The 13,839-nt window shown below is 44.1% G+C and overlaps 1 long non-coding RNA gene across 1 annotated transcript in view; it reads right to left on the bottom strand.

The window, feature by feature from the left end:
- Positions 1-903: 903 nt before the first annotated feature.
- LOC129825286 (uncharacterized) overlaps positions 904-13,839 on the bottom strand; it is a 47,302-nt gene continuing 34,366 nt past the window's right edge. Inside the window, exons 2-4 of the long non-coding RNA XR_008754841.1 lie at positions 3,577-3,877; positions 3,385-3,473; positions 904-3,270 (exon numbers count right to left, since the gene is read on the bottom strand). This is a non-coding gene — a long non-coding RNA (uncharacterized LOC129825286). The remainder of the gene's footprint in view (positions 3,271-3,384; positions 3,474-3,576; positions 3,878-13,839) is intronic.

Below are 13,839 nucleotides of genomic sequence, written 5' to 3'. Positions count from 1 at the left end.
ACAGAAGCTTGTCAAAGGTAAGGCATGAATTATATTTTTATTTCTGCGTTTTGTGTTGCGCCTGCAGGGTTGAAATATGCTTCTCTCTCTTTGTTTACTATGGTGCTATCCTCAGATAATAGCATCGTTTGCTTTCGCCGAAAAGCCTATTTGAATTCTGACATGTTGGCTGGATTCACAACCAGTGTAGCTTTAATTTGGTATCTTTCATGTGTGATTTAATGAAAGTTTGATTGTTGTAGTAATTTATTTAAATTTGGCGCTCTGCATTTTCTCTGAATTTTGGCCAAGTGAGACAGTAGCGTCCCGCCTAAACTCAGATTTTTGGATATAAATATGAACTTTACCGAACAAAACATACATGTATTGTGTAACATGAAGTTCTATGAGTGTCATCTGATGAAGATCATCAAAGGTTAGTGATTCATTTTATCTCTATTTCTGCTTTTTGTTTCTGCTCTCTTTGGCTGGAAAAATGTATTTTTCTGTGACTTGGCTCATGCCTAACATAATCGTTTGGTGTGCTTTCGTCGTAAAACCTTTTTGAAATTGGAAACTGTGGCTGGATGTACAACAAGTGTATCTTTTAAATGGTGTAAAATACTTGTATGTTTGAGGAATTTAAATTATGGGATTTCTGTTGTTTTGAATTTGGAGCTAGCGTCCCACATACCCTAGAGAAGTTAATTGGAGTTACAGGATGGGTACTGTTTGGTGTAGCACAAAGAATTTGACCAACCTTAGCTTGGCGACGCTGTCTTGGAAACAGGAATCTCATAAAATGTCTGTGTCCAGTTGCAGGGGGTCAGTTTGATTTTAGAAATCATTTGTTTTGCTCCAAACCGCCATCTTGTCTATTTAAAGTATTTTATTGATCGAGACAGGTGTCTGTCATCATGACATGCAGCACTTTGGGGTGGACACTCACCTGTCTTGATCATTGAGAGAAGAAACAGATAAGATGGTGATGGATTACTTAATGGAGAAAACATTTATTTTAATAACGGAACATTTTCTAAATTCACAGTTCTGCTACAATGACACGTAGGTAAATGAATTATGTTTCACTCCAAGAATCCACTCCAGAAAGAAACCCAGGCACCACACATTATTGTCTGTAAGACAAAAAAGATAAATGATATCCATTGCAAGGTTTGAACGACAGTTGAACTGTGCCAGCGTAACACCATTAGGGTAGACTAGTTGAACATGCATACATGTGCATAGGCACAGAGATGACATTTAGAACAATATCTAGCCTAATAGAAAGAAATATGGCATAACCCTCAAGCTTTGCACAGTGACCAGACTGGACATATGTACCTAGGTAGGTAGGCAGACAATATCTAGCTACAGCCATGTCTAACAGGCATGCATAGGTAAATATTTGATAGTAAAACCAGCTTATCAGTTTTAGAGATTTACAACAGTTAAATGTTTGTATTATTGTTTCTCCTCACTGTGAGATGGTTAACTTAGCTAGCTAGCTTGCTGGATAGTCAATAATTGTTATTTACAATGTTTGGAATCCTATATTGCGTCATGCCTATAATTTTGTGATTTTAAAATGCATCCACGGTCATAATCATAATCAATGTCAACCCTTGTCAATTATGTTACATAGCTAGCTAGTAAAACTATTTACAGTTGCTGACTATTTACATTTGCTAAAAAGTTACAAACGTGCTAACTAGCTAGCCAACTCCAGTCATGTGCTAACATTTACTGGTAACCTAGCTTTAGGTGGCTGGTTGTAATGTTATAGCTTGCTGTTTAATAGCCATATCTACAATTAGAAAGAGAAGAGGTTTTACAATCAAGATACAATAGATCTCTGATTGTAAAACCTCTTCTATTTTTTTGGCCTAGATATGGCTACCTGTAGTTGTTTAGCTAACTTAGCCAGAATAGCTAGCTACCTACCTACCTAGCTACCTAGAAATAGATTTATCCCCACTGTAACGCAGTAGTATGTTAGCCTGCAATACACAATATAGGTTTCAGTAAATAAACTCAAGTTAGCTAGCTATCTAGGTGGCTTCCAGGAAGAATAACGTACTTAGCTAGCCACCTTATTTGTCATCTGCCCTCTAGGTACTGGCATAAGCTTTAGCTGAGCTTCTAGCTAAATCCAACTCTTTGTTTCGAATCTTCTTCGCTATATTCAGGTTGAAACATGTATGGTTGAATGTCATCTTCGAATTTGTGTTGATGAGAGGTATCACTTGAAGTCATGTGGTCTGGTCAGTACTTTCAGTTTTTCCCAATGGATTGTGTTGTTAGTGTCCCCCTCCCTTTCAAAAAAGCCTCCCATCAATACACCGGAAGCCGCCTATGGTGTATCATTCAGTGTGCAAAGCCCAGACGTGCCTTCCTCCTGGGCAATTATGTGTGAAACACATTTCACTGACCTAGAAATGCCTCATACGATGAAAAAAGGCCAGATTCCCCAGGGTGAAATTCCCCTTTAACGCCACTCCAGTTATCAGTGCTTTCAATGGTGCCCTGCTCCGGAGAGGAAAGCAAGTCACAGTCCCCCAGTGGTGTGCTGTGGAGCACATACTCCCTCTGGACGGCAGAAACGCAAAAATCGACACGATTCCACTTCGAGTCATTTTCACCGACCCAACATTCCCCAACCAACCTGACACCACATATAGATCAGCCAGAAGGCAAGGACCCATTCTCTACAAAAATCTCACTCCCACTGGGGAAAAATCATCTTTATCACCATCTGAATGAGGCTCAAACTCAGCGTTCTTCACTGCACCTGCCACCGCAGTTAATTCATCCTATTATGCTCCACTTTCTTCCTTTTTTCCTCCCACCTTCTTACCGTCCTCTATGGGTACCCCTGACTCCATCTCTAAGTCTGACAACCATTCGGGCGTACCCGCCATCTTGTGACGCATTTCGATATGGAATTGGTCAATACTTCATGCTTTCTCTTTGCTTGGACTCTGTCTCAGCAAATCAGAGGAGCTCCTTAAAAGATCAGATGAAGCCTGTTTCCCACGGTGACAAGAGGTCAAAAGGTTACCAGGAGTGCAGTATGAGTGGCAAATGTTTTCTGTTCTTTTTTTCTTATTTTTTTTCTCCCTTTACATATTTTTCCCCTCTCTTATTTGGGTTCCAATGTGATTTCTATTGGATTTCTGTATTTAAAAAAAATAAAAAAAAATAGGACTTTTGGTATTTGTGTATTCTGTTTTTCCTCCTGTGTTGGTCAGTCCTTGCTGTGAGTCACTCACTCTTCTGCCTTCTGGTGGTCTAGGGAGACACAGCACCAAGAGTCAGACCTCTCCCTCTCATTCTCCCTCTCCCCATGCCCCCCCCCCCCCTTCTAGTTCAAATGACTTGTCACGTCTGAGTAAATGTCATTACCTTGAAGTACAAGTAGAAGGCAGTGATGGCTGTCAGTAGGATCAGCAGCACTACAACATGTCTGATGATGAAGGTGGGCAGAGGAGAGGCTGCAAACGGAAGCACGTTTAATGAAGGGACTGATCATCATCAGATAGATCTGTGGGAAATCTGTCAATGAAAAAGTTATAAGTCTGATTCAAATTCAGTTACCTGTGAGGGAGAGGAACTCTCATAGTAGAAGTTATGAGAGAAAACATAATTCTCATAAACACAGCTGTAATTATTTTGGTGGGAGTCATTTACAGCGGGGAAGAGGAAGGCAGCAGAGGGATTGACAGCTGTCTGGGTTCTGTTGGAGCCGGGGAACGTGAGGAGGAAGGAGCCTCCTGGGTACTGTGGCTAAGTGGAATAGGTGAGGGTGAAGCTGTGGCCCCTGAACACCTCGGGCTCCTGGTGGCCCCTGGAGACCCCTCCCATTGAGTCAGGGAGATATCAGGCTGGACCAGGAGATCTGTAACAATACAAGAGACCAGGAAAAACCTATTCAACAAGTTTCCTATAGATATGACATCAGCATGTAACAGTGCTAGCCGCCCTCCCTCACATGGAAACATGAGTAGTGTTACTGAGACACCATATGTTAATATCAGGATTAAGCAGGACACCTGTAACAAGAGAGATATGACAATAACATTGTTATGTGACAGTGCTAGCGAGTAGCAACGTTCACTGAGATAACACTCAAATACAAAAGCATTCTGTGATATTTAATTAAGTTGTATTTGATTCTTACTTGACTGAGTGATCTATTTTGCAAAGACTTACAAGCTACACAGTCATCGTGAGAGGTGCAGAGGAAGTTTTATGAATGAAGGAAATCAGTTGAATATAATTTCACAGATCACTCAGGTAATAACAGTGGAGCCACAGTGGAGCTTACAACCCAGTCCTCGTTCTATCTGGCCAGCCAACTGGTTCTATCAGATGGGACCAGTCGGCCAGACAGATATGACTGGTTGGCCGGCTAGCCAGATAAGGCCAGTCGGCAGGCCAGATAGGACCAGTCATCTGACCAGATAGGACCAGTCGGCCGGCCGGCCAGATAAGACCAGTCAGCAGGCCAGATAGGACCTGTTGTCCGGCCAGATAGGACCAGTTGGCTTGCCAGATAGAATGTTCCCTCTAAGCTGCTCCTGTGCTTGGGCAAGCAGTAATCCGAGGCTGCCGTGCAGAGCGCAGAAAAAATATCAGCCCATGGAGAGAAGCACAAGATTGAACTTCACTCAACTTTCTAGAGTTTTCCCTGTTAGTTAACACCACTATCAATGCTTCCCTCTACTGTGGCAATTGTGATCGAATCAACGCAGTGTTAGCCACTTTCAACATACCGAAACAAAACAAACTATGCAATAGATTTTGTTGTAGGCAAAACACATCGGAGTAGGATTCTATTGGGCAGGACTCAGGCTGTACTCTACACAAACCGGTGCAGCATTACCAATCAGAGATGCAGTAGGGCTATATGCAAATCGAACTTTCCCATTTATGGATCTGTGCCATTTAGTTTCAACTGGACTGTGTTTACAGCTGTGTTCTTTTGTACATGCCTTTGTTTTAAGATCAAAGCAAGAGTTGCATGTAGCCACGTGTGCACATTTAGTTCATATCCTTTGCTAGTTAGTGAGTTAATAGTCCAGTTATAAATCATTTGTAGTCAGCAATGGGGGAGTGGTTGCTTCCTACAAGAGCACAAAACGTGGACATTTCTAGACATCTTTGAAAAGCGAGTCAGGTAAAGAGCTTTTTTTTTGTCTTAAAGGGGCAGTGTTGTATTTTGAGAAAGGCTTAAATAAGCTAAGTAGCCAATAGCCAGAGAGGAAGAGAAAGTGTGTTGGAGGACTGAAGATGGTGGTGCAGAATGCCTCATGAGAAATCGCAATATTAATTATCTCTAAAACGGACTAAATAGTAGCATTTCCATTTACTCGTGGGCAATAACATTCCAGCTGGATAATAACCCCCAAAAACATATAAGGCTACAGAAGTTCATTGATAAATAATAGGAACACAGTCAAGGTCAAAACATGTCAGTGTGGAACCAGGGGGAAAAAAGGAGAACAAAACTCCAAGAGAAAACTATGAGATTCCTCGACAGACACCAATGATTTATGCTTTTCACAACCTGGTACAGTAAGAATGGAAACCAACTTGCTAAAATCAATAAAGTATAACCTGGTTGTACTTGACCTTGTCAGTAAAGAAATATAGAATTAGTGACGAAAAAGCTGCTACAATGGAGAAAGAAACAAACAAGCTAAAAGATACAGTCAATACTATTGAAATGGACATTAAAGAACTTAAAAAGGAGAACATATTTCTGAAAGAAACCTTACTTGGAATACAGACTAGATCCATGTGAGAAAATCTGGTAGTTACTGGTATTAAAGAAAATGAGGGTGAAGATCCTGAAAGCATGGTGAAAGAATTCCTCTTTAAAGTGCAACAGATCCCAGACGATACTGTCGACAAAATCAAAATTGAATCAAACTTGAACATGTACACCATTTCGGCCAGAGAGTACAGCGATATGAGCGCCCAATCGTTGTCATGTCCGTCGTTTAAATAATCAGACCAAGACGCAGCTTGAGTAGAGTTCCACATATTTATTACAGTGAAACTTCAAAACAACAAAGATTAACGAATGTGCAAATACGTAACACACATAGGCACTAACTCTAAACAATATCCCACCTCGCAGGTGGGAAAAGGAACACACTAAGTATGATCCCCAATTAGAGGGAACGATATTCAGCTGCCTCCAATTGGGAACCATACTCACACACCAACATAGAACTATAATAACTAGAAAACCCCCCTAGTCACGCTCTGACCTATTACACCATAGAGAACCCCGAGAGCTCTCTATGGTCAGGGCGTGACAATCGTTGGCAAATTTGCGTTCTTTAAAGATAAAAGAATTGTTAAAAGCCTGGGCAAAAGATTCGCTGGCACAAAAATAACAATGAATGAAAGTTCTGTACCCACTCTTCAAGGTGAGAAACGTGTAGCTCTCCTAGTCAATAAACTGTACATTGATAACCAACTGCTCCAAGACACAAAGACTACTCCATGGTTATTCTAAATAAAACAATGTTTCCATAGAGTAGTCGAATAATGGAACACCCAATACTATCCATGGTAGGGATTGTAATAAAAAAAAAAATAAAAAAAAATCAGGAAAACAATCAAATACAACAATTATTAAGGAAATAAACTACAAATACACGATAGCATTCAAGATTGGGAATGTTGTAAAATAAATAGTATTCGACTTTCTAGTATTATAAATAGATAAAAGACAGCATTAGAAGAAAGGATAATGATTGAAATAATACAGTACATCTTCAAACATGGAACACAAAAGTACTTAAAAGCTGGAAATTAGATAGGAATCAACATGATTGGGATAAAAACACAGCAAACAGAAGACACAGAAGGCACATTATGTGGGTATGTGCGGATGTATTGTGATGGAAGGTGGGGTGTGTTTTGGTGTTTGGAAAAGTTTGGAGTTAAGTGAGTGAAAAGGGAAAATGGTTGCAAATGCCAGAGCCCATGTGTGTGTCTCTGCGAGCAGGAGTTGTGACAGAGAGAGCTTTAAATTTTGTGCAGATTTTTTATTTTTATTGAACTTTTATTTCACTAGGCAAGTCAGTTAAGGACTAATTCTTATTTACGACGGCCTACCCTGGCCAAACCCGGACAGCGCTGGGCCAATTGTGCTCTGCCCTATGGGACTCCCAATCATGTCCGGATGTGATATAGCCTGGAATCGAACCAGGGACTGTAGTGATGCCTCTTGCACTGAGATGCAGTGCCTTAGACCGCTGTGTCACTTGGGAGCCAGATATGGAATATACATTTTAAAATAGATTATAAATATAGTTTATTTATTTATTGTCCAATCATGATGGAACGGGTCCCCAAACATATACCCTAGACACCCACCTGAGCGACCCACACACTAAGGAGAAGTCCTTATCTGTTTTATAGGCCTACTGCAAGTAGCCTATATGCAGCCAAGACAGAAAGATTAATGCGGTCAGAGACCCACTAAAGCAGCACTGCCCCCTCAAGAGCCTGAGCCTGTCTGGCAGGGTTGGTCCAACAAAGCCAAAGCACCTAGATGGGTGAACATAATATACAATGGATTTCTCAAAGCTGCTAATGAGAACCTTGATGACCTTATACCTAGTGCCCCCACCCAGGTAATGGCAGTACTAGCAACACTAGCTGCAGTAACCCATGGGGAGAGGGTCACACTCGGACAATCAGAGAGGGGGCAAATGATTGTGGCCCTGGTAGAAAAAAATAATCAAAAGGTCTGATTGCACAGAGATGCTTGAGAAAATGGTCACAACGGGGGACCAGCGTGTGTGTTTCAGGGTAGGGAGGTGTATCTGAGCGCCATCAGCTAGGACTTGACATTGGTTAATCAAATCTCCCCATTCTTGCTTAATTTTTGCATTCTTTCTCAAACAGCTACAACTGTATATGCATTCGTACATCAAGTTCTCTCTTAAGAAATACTTATCCCATGGGCAAAGAAACTCAAAAAGGGTGATGATATTAATGAACAGTCATTTTGATCTGGATGTGCAAATAGTTCACGGACTCTGGCTGGTCCACTCAAGGATATTCAGAGACTTCCCGAAGCCACTCCTACGTTGTCTTGGCTGTGTGCTAAGGGTTGTTGTCCTGTTGGAAGGTGAACCTTCGACCCAGTCTGAGGTCCTGAGCGCTCTGGAGCAGGTTTTCATCAAGGATCTCTCAGTACTCTGCTCCGTGCATCTTTCCCCCAATCCTGACTAATCTCCCAGTCTCTGCCACTGAAAAACATCCCCACAGCATGATGCTGCCACCACCATGCTTCACCGTAGGGATGGTGCCAGGTATTCTCCAGATGTGACGCTTGGCATTCAGGCCAAAGAGTTCAATCTTGGTTTCATCAGACCAGATAATCTTGTTTCTCGTGGTCTGAGAGTCCTGAAGGTGCCTTTTGGCAAACTCCAAGTGGGCTGTGTCGTGGCTGAATCATAATTAGTTTGGTAACATAGATAGATAAGATGTTATTTTCATCATATGCTTGTGAGATACTTGTCATTAGAATGGTTCCTTTTGGACTATAGGGTTGGCAGTGCATTTTCCCCTTCTGAGCTAGGGCTTAGTCACTTGGGGCCCAGAGAGGGGAGAGGTCAGGCTTGTCTTCAATTGTCAATGTATCTGTTAAACCATGTGGTGCTATGTAGAATATCAGAAGGGGAGGAGGACAGAATGGAGGCTTGTTTTCTTATGGGAATGTGTCTGTAACTATTCCTAAACCATGTGAAGGGATGGCGTTATTAATGGGGAACCAGTTAGTTCTCATACAATGTCTGTACGCCAGTCACTCCCTACTTTTCTCATTGGGGGAAGGAGTATGCATTGTATGTCCCCTCTGAGGTTGCCCTTATCTTGACCTAGTATATGACCTAAGAGGCTCACTGTCTTTTCTGAGCTTATCCAGGAGGGGGTGTATTTTAGATCGGAGTATCTAGACTTGACAATTGATATATGCCATTGGATGAGGTAATGTTGTGGTACCAAGCATGAGATTGAAACCTTGTCTTAGGAGACCAAACTGAACGATAATTTATAGCTAATGCTATCCAGCTATGGGATACTCCTCTTTCAAGTAAAAGGTTCTTTGTAAGTTGAGGGGTGTAATCTTGGCTATAAATGAAACTAAGAATTGTTTTGTAAGGACAGAGAATTCATTTATAGACACTGAATTGATCTGAGAGTCAAAAAGGGCTATGGTGAAGCTTATATATTATTAAAGATGGAATTTATAATATAACTCTGACTTGTGTGTGGTTGGCTCTCATCATTGAGTAATACAGGAAATTACCACGGCAGCTGTCATATGCCTTTTACTGAGGAGTGGCTTCCGTCTAGCCACTCTACCATAAAGGCATGCTGCAGAGATGGTTGTCCTTCTGGAAGGTTTTCCCATATCCACAGAAGAACTCTGAAGCTCTGGTCAATGTGACCATCAGGTTTTTGGTTACCTCCCTGACCAAGGCCCTTCTCCCAAATTTCTCAATTTGGCCGGGCGGCCAGCTCTGGGAAGAGTCTTGGTGGTTCCAATCTTCTTCCATTTAAGAATGATGGAGAACACTGTGTTCTTGAGGACCTTCAATGCTGCAGGAATTTGTTGGTACCCTTCCCCAGATCTGTAACTCGACAAGATCTACGGACAATTCCTTCGACCTCATGGCTTGGTTTATGCTCTGACATGCACTTTCAACTGTGGGACCTTATATAGACAGATATGTGCCTTTCCAAATCATGTCCAATCAATTGAATTTCCCACAAGTGGACTCCACTGAAGTTGTAGAAACATCTCAAGGATGATCATTGGAAACAGGATGCACCTGAGCACAATTTCAAGTCTCATAGCAAAGGGTCTGAATAGTTATGTAAATAAGGTATTTCTGTTTTTTTGTTGGGTTTTTGCAAACATTTCTAAAAACTGTCTTTGCTTCGTCATTATGGGGTATTGTGTAGATTGCTGAAAACAATTATTTAATCAATTTTAGAATACGCCTATAACATAAAATGCGGAAAAAATCAAGGGGTCTGAATACTTTCCAGAAGCACAGTACATTTACAAAAAATATATATGGGGGATTGGAAATTGTCACAATACAGAGGCGGATGCAAGATGCAAGCAACGATGGTTTAATGAAAATAGTTTACAGTATCCACAGGACAGACAGAATATACTCAGACAGAATCCAACCCAGGGCCTAGGGCACATCCTCTGATGATAGCGTGCTGAGAAATCCAAGGGAGTGAGTCCGGCTGGGTAGGAAGGAGCACAGCAGATAATCCCCACAAGGGCTGAGAGAGAATGAGCACTGACACACGACACAACCTCAGGGAAGAAACAACAATCTGACAACAAGAAACACAGATTACAGAACATATAAAGGGGAAGATAATTAATTCCAGCTGGCGCAGACAATCAGGCCAAGATTGGGAACCACGCCCACACAAACACAGGAGAGAGAGAGAGAGAGAGAGCGCGAGAGAGAGAGAGAGAGAGAGAGAGAAAAGAGAGAGTGAGGCAGTGGATTCATGAACCGTGACAATACCCCCCCCCCTAGGAACGCCTCTTGGCGTTCCCAGACAAATTTACCTGTCGATTGAAATCATCGATAAGGGAGTGATCCAGAATGTCCCTAGCGGGTACCCAACTTCTCTCCTCCGGACCGTAACCCTCCCAGTCTACCAGGTACTGGAATCCGCGTCCCCTCCTTCTCGAGTTCAAAATCCGATTGACAGAAAAGGTGGTCTCCCCATCAACAAGTCGTGGCGGCGGGGGAACCGGGACCGGCGGGTTAATGCGTGCCTGAAACACCGGTTTTATCTTGGACACATGGAAGGTAGGATGAATTCTCCTATACGCCGGAGGAAGCTTGAGCCGGACCGCCACCGGACTAATGATCCTGGTGACCCTGAACGGCCCGATAAATTTGGGGGCAAGCTTGTTAGAAACGGATCGGAGTGGAATGTTCTTCGTGGAAAGCCACACTCTTTGTCCAACAACGTATACCGGAGGCTTCGACCGGTGGCGATCGGCCTTAGCCTTGGTGCGCGCCCCCACCCGGAGGAGAGTCTCACGGGCTCTGCTCCATACGTGACGGCACCTCTGGATGAAAGCGTGAGCGGAGGGAACAGTGACCTCGGACTCTGTACTGGGAAAGATAGGTGGCTGGTAACCCAAACTACACTCAAATGGAGAGAGACCCGTGGCTGCCACTGGCAACGAATTGTGAGCGTACTCAACCATAGAGAGTTGTTGACTCCAGGAAGAGGGGTTCTTAGAAACCAAACATCGCAACACTCTCTCCAAATCTTGGTTGGCCCTCTCCGTTTGACCGTTGCTCTGGGGATGAAACCCTGAAGAAAGACTGACACTTGCTCCCAGTAACCTACAAAACTCCTGCCAAAACTTGGACACAAATTGGGGCCCACGGTCAGAAACTACGTCCATCGGCAGGCCATGTAAGCGAAAGACATGATCCACGACCGTTACCGCTGTTTCCTTGGCAGATGGTAATTTAGGCAAGGGAATAAAATGAGCCGCCTTCGAGAACCGGTCCACCACAGTCAAAACAACCGTCTTGCCCTGGGAGGGCGGGAGACCGGTAACAAAATCTAGCGCGATGTGGGACCAGGGTCTCGAAGGGACCGACAGCGGTTGGAGTAACCCATCTGGGGGTCGATTAGAACTCTTCCCAGTGGCACAAACCGAGCAAGCCAAGACAAAACTGTGAATGTCACGAGCCATCAGCGGCCACCAAAAGCGTTGCTTTACTAAAAAGCTAGTACGGCTGACTCCTGGATGACACGCTACGTTGGAGCAATGCCCCCACCGAATAACATCGGACCGACACCCCTCCGGCACAAACAACCGATTAGGCGGACAACCGGGCGGAGGCGTTACCCCTTCTAAGGCCGTTCTGACCCTCGATTCAACCTCCCATATAAGTGTGGAGACCACTAGGGTCCTGGGTAGGATGCACTCGGGAGTGGATGGGCGTTCGGAATGGTCAAAAATACGAGAAAGGGAATCGGGTTTGACATTCTTGGAACCCGGGCGATACGAGAGAGAGAAGTCAAAACGTCCGAAAAAGAGTGCCCACCGCGCCTGCCTGGAGTTGAGTCTCTTGGCTGTTCTGATATATTCCAAATTCTTGTGATCGGTCCAAACTATAAAAGGTACCCCCGAACCCTCTAACCAATGGCGCCACTCCTCCAATGCTAACTTTACTGCCAACAACTCTCTGTTGCCAATGTCGTAGTTGCGTTCCGCAGGTGATAACCGATGGGAAAGGAACGCGCAAGGGTGCATCTTGTTGTCAGATGCGGCACGTTGGGAAAGTACCGCACCTACCCCCAGCTCTGAAGCGTCCACCTCCACCACGAACTGACGCGAGGGATCGGGAGCTATGAGGATGGGGGCCGAAACAAAGCGGCTCTTGAGTTTGACGAATGCAGCCTCGGCTGTATCGGTCCACCTGAACGTCACTCTGGGGGAGGTTAAGGCGGTAAGGGAAGCGACTATCTGGCTAAAGTTGCGAACAAAACGCCGGTAGAAATTGGCGAATCCCAGAAACCTCTGTAGGGCCTTACGGGAATCTGGGCTTGGCCACTCCACCACAGCCTTAATCTTGTCAGGATCCATGCGAATACCTTCAGTCGAGACGATGTAACCTAGGAATGGAACGGATTGTGCATGAAAAATGCATTTCTCCGCCTTGACAAAAAGTCCATTCTCCAACAACCTCTGGAGCACTCGTCTGACGTGCTGAACGTGTTCCTGGAGAGAAGAAGAAAAAATCAGTATGTCATCCAGGTAAACATATATGAACTGATCAATCATATCTCTCAGCACGTCATTGACGAGTGCCTGGAAAACCGCTGGGGAGTTGGATAGCCCAAAAGGCATGACCAAATATTCAAAGTGCCCTCTGGGGGTGTTAAACGCGGTCTTCCATTCGTCCCCCCTCCTTATGCGAACCAAATGATATGCATTACGTAAATCCAACTTAGTGAACACGGATGCTCCCTGTAACCTTTCAAAGGCTGAGGACATCAACGGTAAGGGATAGGTATTCTTCACTGTGATGTTATTCAACCCACGGTAATCAATGCAAGGACGCAGAGATCCGTCCTTCTTCCCCACAAAGAAGAACCCCGCCCCCGCTGGAGAAGAGGAAGGACGAATGAATCCAGATGCCAGAGAATCAGAGATGTATCTCTCCATAGCCTCCCTCTCAGGAACAGAGAGTGAATATAACTTGCCTTTAGGCGGAGACTCACCTGGCAATAATTCTATTGCACAGTCATAGGGACGATGCGGAGGAAGAGAAGCAGCACGGGACTTACTGAACACCTCCTTCAGGTCGAGGTATTCAACGGGCACGTTAGACAAATCCACTGCCTCCTCTAGAAACACAGAATCAGACACAGATGAACAAGCAGACACTAAACAGGACTCAAGACACTTGTTACTCCACATGGATATAGAGTTATGACCCCAGTCAACTCTGGGGTTGTGTTGGGTGAGCCAAGGGTGGCCGAGAACTAATGGTGCAAGGGGTGAGTCCATGAGTAGAAATGATAGTGTCTCAGTGTGATTGCCAGAAGTGATGAGTGTGATAGGTTCAGTGGTGTGAGATATGTTGGGGAGTTCTTGACCATTGAGAGCGTTGACGGATATCTTGTGCGTGAGTGAGGTGATAGGAATCTGGAGCTTGTGAGCGAGCTTGAAGTCCATGAAATTACCCTCTGCTCCTGAGTCCAGTAAAGCTTGGGTGTCGTGCGTGTGGGTGGCCCATCTTAGTCTTACCGGGAGGAGAG

Source organism: Salvelinus fontinalis, chromosome 27, assembly GCF_029448725.1.
Source record: "Salvelinus fontinalis isolate EN_2023a chromosome 27, ASM2944872v1, whole genome shotgun sequence".
NCBI classification, from domain to species: Eukaryota; Metazoa; Chordata; class Actinopteri; order Salmoniformes; family Salmonidae; genus Salvelinus; species Salvelinus fontinalis.
Note: the sequence above shows the minus strand (reverse complement) of the source record. Positions and strands in the feature narration are given on the sequence as shown.